This window comes from Myxine glutinosa, chromosome 3 (assembly GCF_964187855.1).
Source record: "Myxine glutinosa chromosome 3, kmMyxGlut1.1, whole genome shotgun sequence".
NCBI lineage: Eukaryota > Metazoa > Chordata > Myxini > Myxiniformes > Myxinidae > Myxine > Myxine glutinosa.
The window spans coordinates 95,839,167-95,845,506 of NC_136263.1; the positions used below are offsets into that span (position 1 = coordinate 95,839,167).

Sequence of the window (6,340 nt, forward strand, 5' to 3'; positions counted from 1 at the left end):
TTTTGTATACCAGGATTTGGATTTGGATTTGGATTTGTACCACCAGGATTTGAAGGAGGGAGACAGGTTTGAGAGTTCAGTCTTGAGAGTAGAGAGATATTATTTCCTGGCTCTCCTGAGGGTAGACACACACTTGTTCCGAGCTTTGTGGAAGGAACTGAGATTGTCTTCAGTTGGATTAGCCTTCCAAGAGGCAAAGGCAACTGCCTCATCACAAGATTCAGTGTACCATGGACGGGAGGAAGGGACGAGATGGGATTAGATGACAACTAATGACGAGATGGGATGAATCTGTGCATGAGAGAGCAGTTTACTTTGGAAGAATTCCCAGGAAGGGTTGATGTCAGAGGCAGTAGAGATGGGAGACCAGTCCAGATGATTGATGGCTGTTTGAAGACCGTGACAGTCAGCCTGAGTGAAATGCCAAACTCCTCAGATAGCCTCCTCAGCGGACAACGGCCAGAGAGATATCCACTTTAACAATCTCATCCCAAGCAAGTCCATCATACGCCATGTCACAATTGATGTGACGGAGAAACATGGCGGACCAACTGTGATGGCGACTGAGGATGAATAAAGTACCGGAGTTGCAAATTTGAGCGTCTGTTTCTCACTTTTCCAGCTCTTACCGTGTTTCTGCTTTGAGACGTATAAGACAGCCGTGTATTCGCTCTGAGTTCATCTTATGAAATAATCACGCCTGTTGGACGAATGAATCGAGCAGAACCTCAAGCCTCAAATCCGAGCGGAACGCCCTCCTCTTCTTTAAACGCAGCATTCAAACAGTTCGTCCATCAAGCACTCATATGACACACACACACACACACACACACACACACACACACACACACACACACACACACACACACACACACACACACACACACACACACACACACACACACACACACACACACACACACACACACACACACACACACACACACACACACACACACACACCTCTTTTATCTATATTATAATAGCCGTAGATGATTCTGTCTGTCTGTCTGTCTGTTGGGCGTCTGTCCGGGGTGTGGCTTACTCGGTTTGCAGAGTAGCTCCACCCATAGCTCCACATATTCTGGGAGAGCGAGCCTTCGCTTCATATAAACAAATATCCACCATTTTATTAACTCGCATAGCTTTGAGGCCTGTTTTGTAGGCCTGTGGTGTCTTGCTCTCTCTCCCAGTTTTATTTCAAATCAAATTCGATATATCATTTCATTTTTCACAGTCGCTAACATAGTTTTAGACTCGGTTGAAAAAAAACGGGAAGAAAATCCGATGAAAGTTGCCGTTTATAGAACGAAATGAATTCTCAAAGGCCTGTAACTTCAAGGCCATCGAGTCTCTCTCACGCCTTTATCTCCAATCTAACTCACCATATGATTTCATTTTTATCGATGGTTTTAGACTCGGTGTCAGCAATAATTGAGAACATTCCACACACGCGGGAAAATGCAGAGATATATTTTTTAAAATCGCGTCATGATGTATCATACACCGCCAAACATGACACCGACGGCAACGTGTCGACATATATTTAAAATTCGCTTTTGCTTTTCCGTTAAGATATATTACTTTTTCATTTGATGACAGTCGTCACAAAAACGTCAACAATGATGCCGACATATATTTCTTCGTTTTTATTTCATTCAACATTATTAGCCGGAAGTAAAATATGTTTCAGGAAATTACCGAGAGATATTTCTTCGTTTTTTAAAATTAGTTATGTGCGCATACACTTTAAATAGGTTTATTTGAAATCTTTAATTTTCCACAATATAATTTACTTGCCATTTATCATTTGATGATTACAAGACACTTCCTCTTGAGGATCGTGACAATTCATGCGCTGCGTGGAAACTTCCATTTCCAAAATGAATGAGACGATCGATGAAGAACGCAGACTTGAACAGGATGTAGCAAGAAAACGAATGAGACGGGCGAACGAGTCCATCGACGAACGTCAATGCAAACTTGAACAGGATGTAGCAAGAAAACGAATGAGACCGGCGAACGAGTCCATCGACGAACGTCAATGCAAACTTGCGGGGTCACCCGTGGGAATCCCACGGGCATGGATGTGTGTGACATTTCGACATATTGAGTTAGATGCTGCACATTCATTTTTACAAAATCCAGTCATCAGATCCAGAAATGGTGTAAAAAAACCACCTTTAGAGGCCATTTTTCCCCGCAAGCGGGGGTTGGCCTTTTTCGGGAACTGTGGTTGTTGTTGTTTTTCGGTCCCCTTTTTGAAGCAATGTTTTACGGCCGGATGCCCTTCCTGACGCCAACCCTTTTTGCCGTTGTGTAATGCCGCCAACCGGTGTAATGAACACAATTTATTTACGCGCAAGCAAGAAAGCAAGACGGGCCGATTTCCGATTTCGACGGGCGAGACGGGCCGATTTGGAGCAAGAAAAAGAATGAGACGGGAGAAAAACGAGAGAAACGAGACGGGGAAAGCCGATTGGAGAGGCGAGTGAGGAGCGATTGGAGAGGCGAGTGAGGAGCGATTGGAGAGGAGAGTGAGGAGCGATTGGAGAGGCGAGTGAGGAGCGATTGGAGAGGCGAGTGAGGAGCGATTGGAGAGGCGAGTGAGGAGCGATTGGAGGGGAGTGTGAGGCGCGATTGGAGAGGAGTGTGAGGCGCGATTGGAGAGGAGTGTGAGGCGCGATTGGAGAGGAGTGTGAGGCGCGATTGGAGAGGAGTGTGAGGCGCGATTGGAGAGGAGTGTGAGGCACGATTGGAGAGGCGAGTGAGGCGCGATTGGGGAGGAGTGTGAGGCACGATTGGAGAGGAGTGTGAGACGCGATTGGAGAGGAGTGGGAGGCACGATTGGAGAGGAGTGGGAGGCACGATTGGAGAGGAGTGTGAGGCGCGATTGGAGAGGAGTGTGAGGCGCAATTGGAGAGGAGTGTGAGGCGTGATTGGAGAGGAGTGTGAGGCGCGATTGGAGAGGAGTGTGAGGCGCGATTGGAGAGGAGTGTGAGGCACGATTGGAGAGGAGTGTGAGGCACGATTGGAGAGGAGTGTGAGGTGCGGTTGGAGAGGAGTGTGAGGCGTGATGGGAGAGGAGTGTGAGGCACGATTGGAGAGGAGTGTAAGGCGCGATTGGAGAGGAGTGTGAGGCGCGATTGGAGAGGGGTGTGAGGAGCGATTGGAGAGGAGTGTGAGGCACGATTGGAGAGGAGTGTGAGGCGCGATTGGAGAGGAGTGTGAGGCGCGATTGGAGAGGAGAGTTAGGAGTGATTGGAGGGGAGTGTGGGGTGCGATTGGAGGGGAGTGTGGGGTGCGATTGGAGAGGAGTGTGAGGAGCGATTGGAGGGGAGTGTGAGGCGCGATTGGAGGGGTGTGTGAGGCGCGATTGGAGAGGCGAGTGAGGAGTGATTGGAGGGGAGTATGAGGCGCGATTGGAGAGGAGTGTGAGGCGTGATTGGAGAGGAGTGTGAGGCGCGATTGGAGAGGCGAGTGAGGAGCAATTGGAGGGGAGTGTGAGGCGCGATTGGAGGGGTGTGTGAGGCGCGATTGGAGAGGCGAGTGAGGAGTGATTGGAGGGGAGTATGAGGCGCGATTGGAGAGGAGTGTGAGGCGCGATTGGAGAGGAGTGTGAGGCACGATTGGAGAGGCGAGTGAGGAGCAATTGGAGAGGAGAGTGAGGAGTGATTGGAGGGGAGTGTGAGGCACGATTGGAGAGGAGAGTGAGGAGTGATTGGAGGGGAGTGTGAGGCGCGATTGGAGAGGGGTGTGAGGCACTCCTCACACTCCTCAAAGAGTGTGAGGCACGATTGGAGAGGAGTGTGAGGCACGATTGGAGAGGAGTGTAAGGTGCAATTGGAGAGGAGTGTGAGGCACGATTGGAGAGAAGTGTGAGGAGTGCTTGGAGGGGAGTGTGAGGCGCGATTGGAGAGGAGTGTGAGGCGCGATTGGAGAGGAGTGGGAGGCACGATTGGAGAGGAGTGTGAGGCGCGATTGGAGAGGAGTGTGAGGCGCGATTGGAGAGGAGTGTGAGGCACGATTGGAGAGGCGTGTGAGGGATTGGAGAGGAGAGGAGTGTGAGGGATTGGAGAGGTGAGGGATTGGAGAGGAGAGGAATGTGAGGGATTGGAGAGGAGAGGAGTGCTAGGTGGAGAGAGGAGAGTGTCAGGTGGAGAGAGGAGAGTGTCAGGTGGAGAGGGGTGAGGGGTCACCTATTATGTGAAATAAATAAATTGTGTTCATTACACCATTTCTGGATCTGATGACTTGCCAGTAACCATTTTGTAAAAATGAATGTGCAGCATCTAACTCAATATGTCGAAATGTCACACACATCCATGCCCGTGGGATTCCCACGGGTGACCCCGCTCGTAGTAAATATTGTGAAATTACAAAATCATCATATTTCTTAACAGCAAATTTTTAAAAAACCACTGGACCAGTAGCTTATCTGGGCCCTGGCCTAATGTACCCCAAATGTGGTAGCATTCTGACTGGTGGGTCCAGAGAAGATTTTTGAAGGAATTTACTAAATTCGCCATTTTGACCTACTTAAACTCACGTGACCAGATGAGTTTTGCAATCCCCGTTACCAGTCAGGAGCAGAACCTTGCTGCCAAATTTCAGCTAGATCGCCACCCACCCCCTCCCCCGGTTTGCCTGGAGAAGTCAAAATAGGGGAGGGACGGACAGACTTCCAATTCCATTAAAGCTAAAAATTTGGGAATGATCATGTTTCCTTATACACCGCCCAGGTTCAATGTTTGGAAGCAACTGTTGCTGAATTTTTTTTTTTTTTTTTTCTCCAAGGAGCGTTTCTGTGTTTCAGGGTGGGACAGACGACCTTAGATTAACCTATTAGTATTACATATATAGATTGTTCGTGAGAAACATTAATTACTTTCAGACCAAGCAAGGCGAAAAGCAAATTGGGTTTCTTTCGGGAGAAGAGAAGGTAACACTAACACACACTCACAGGTGAGGAAAGTCGATCGCTTGGAAGAGTAAACGTAAATGGTGGGATAATAATACTTGATTTAACTTCCAAATAATATGAGCGAAATGGCAGCTCTGTCGGGGGGGGAAGGAATAAGTCAAATCCCAGAACGTGAAACCAATGAAATTTTCGAACAAACGATGCGCCGATAGATATAACTATAACTATAAGATAGCGACGAGGAAATAAATATGAAGAAACCGGAACCTGCTCTCATTCGTTTACAACGGGTTTATAAAAAAGAAAAATCGTCAAATACATAATCAGAGTGGACCTTCAATCTTGACTGAAAATGCAGGTTAACCACGAAATTAAAGGTAAAGTGTTCAAAACATACGCGACATCACTCGAATCACCACACCCGCCGTTGAGGCAAAGCCAACATCACGTGATCAACGGCGAACCCAACGTTTCCTTACTCTCGTGACGTCACACATTTCCAACGATGGGGGTGATTCTTTTTTTTCTCTCTATATTAACAGACTCCGTTACCTGGAATTGCATCATCATGAGGCACGTTTCCACTGTCACATTATCCAGCAGAAATACTACAAACTTTCGAGCCAAAATATGACGATACGAAAATGCTCCTCACGACAACCCTCGTAACATTTTTTATTATGTCGAGGAGATAATGCTTCACGGAGGAAGTCTGTAATTTAAAAGTCTCACTCTTGCGGACGAGCGTTAGTATTACACAGCTACTAAAACTAACAGCCACTTCACCGCCCAATAAAATGGGCGTGTCTAATCATGAGGAAGAACAAAGTTTTCCGAGTGGTCATTCCAATTTCCAACTCTTGATTTACTGTTGGATATGGAATTCTCACAGAATATTATTTATCGATTTATAAGAAATAATCTTCAACCTCCTCGGCAATAATTATTTTGCTCTTCAACAACAAGATCAAATTTTAGAAACTTCCCAGAGGATCGCGAACGGCTTCCCGCAATCCGTGGAAGAAACGAGACGTCTTTAACCTATACATCGCGTCAATCGCAACACAGCAGGGGTCTGTTCAGGTGCCAAGCAGCCAGCTATCGCTTGCCAAGCGAGCCGTTCCTTACCACAGTTCCCAAAGAAGTGCGAGCTTGAGTGCTGAAGCCATTTGGCGAGCGGCGAGCGCCCAACAAGAAACCTGGCACCTGCAGAACGGACAAACAATCTATAGAGTTCATAGAACACGATTCCCTGCGCATTGTTCAACAACAGTATATAATAACAAGCGAAAGAGCTAACATTTATTTCAAAAACAAATCAAACAGACAAACAAAATATATAAAAAGAGGGAGTGGTAGACAAGATGGGGAGAGGAGGGGAAGCACACAAACACAACATTTGAGAGCAGGGACATC

General features: G+C 47.2%; 1 protein-coding gene across 2 annotated transcripts in view; it reads right to left on the reverse strand.

The window, feature by feature from the left end:
* The window catches only part of JOSD1 (Josephin domain containing 1), a 51,234-nt gene extending 45,827 nt beyond the window's left edge, over window positions 1–5,407 (reverse strand). Inside the window, exon 1 of one of the 2 annotated variants that reach the window (XM_068110432.2) lies at window positions 5,322–5,407. The gene's annotated coding sequence lies outside the window, so the exon portion shown is untranslated. The remainder of the gene's footprint in view (window positions 1–5,321) is intronic. The other variant, XM_078774298.1, reaches the window with a different exon arrangement.
* Window positions 5,408–6,340: the final 933 nt, after the last annotated feature.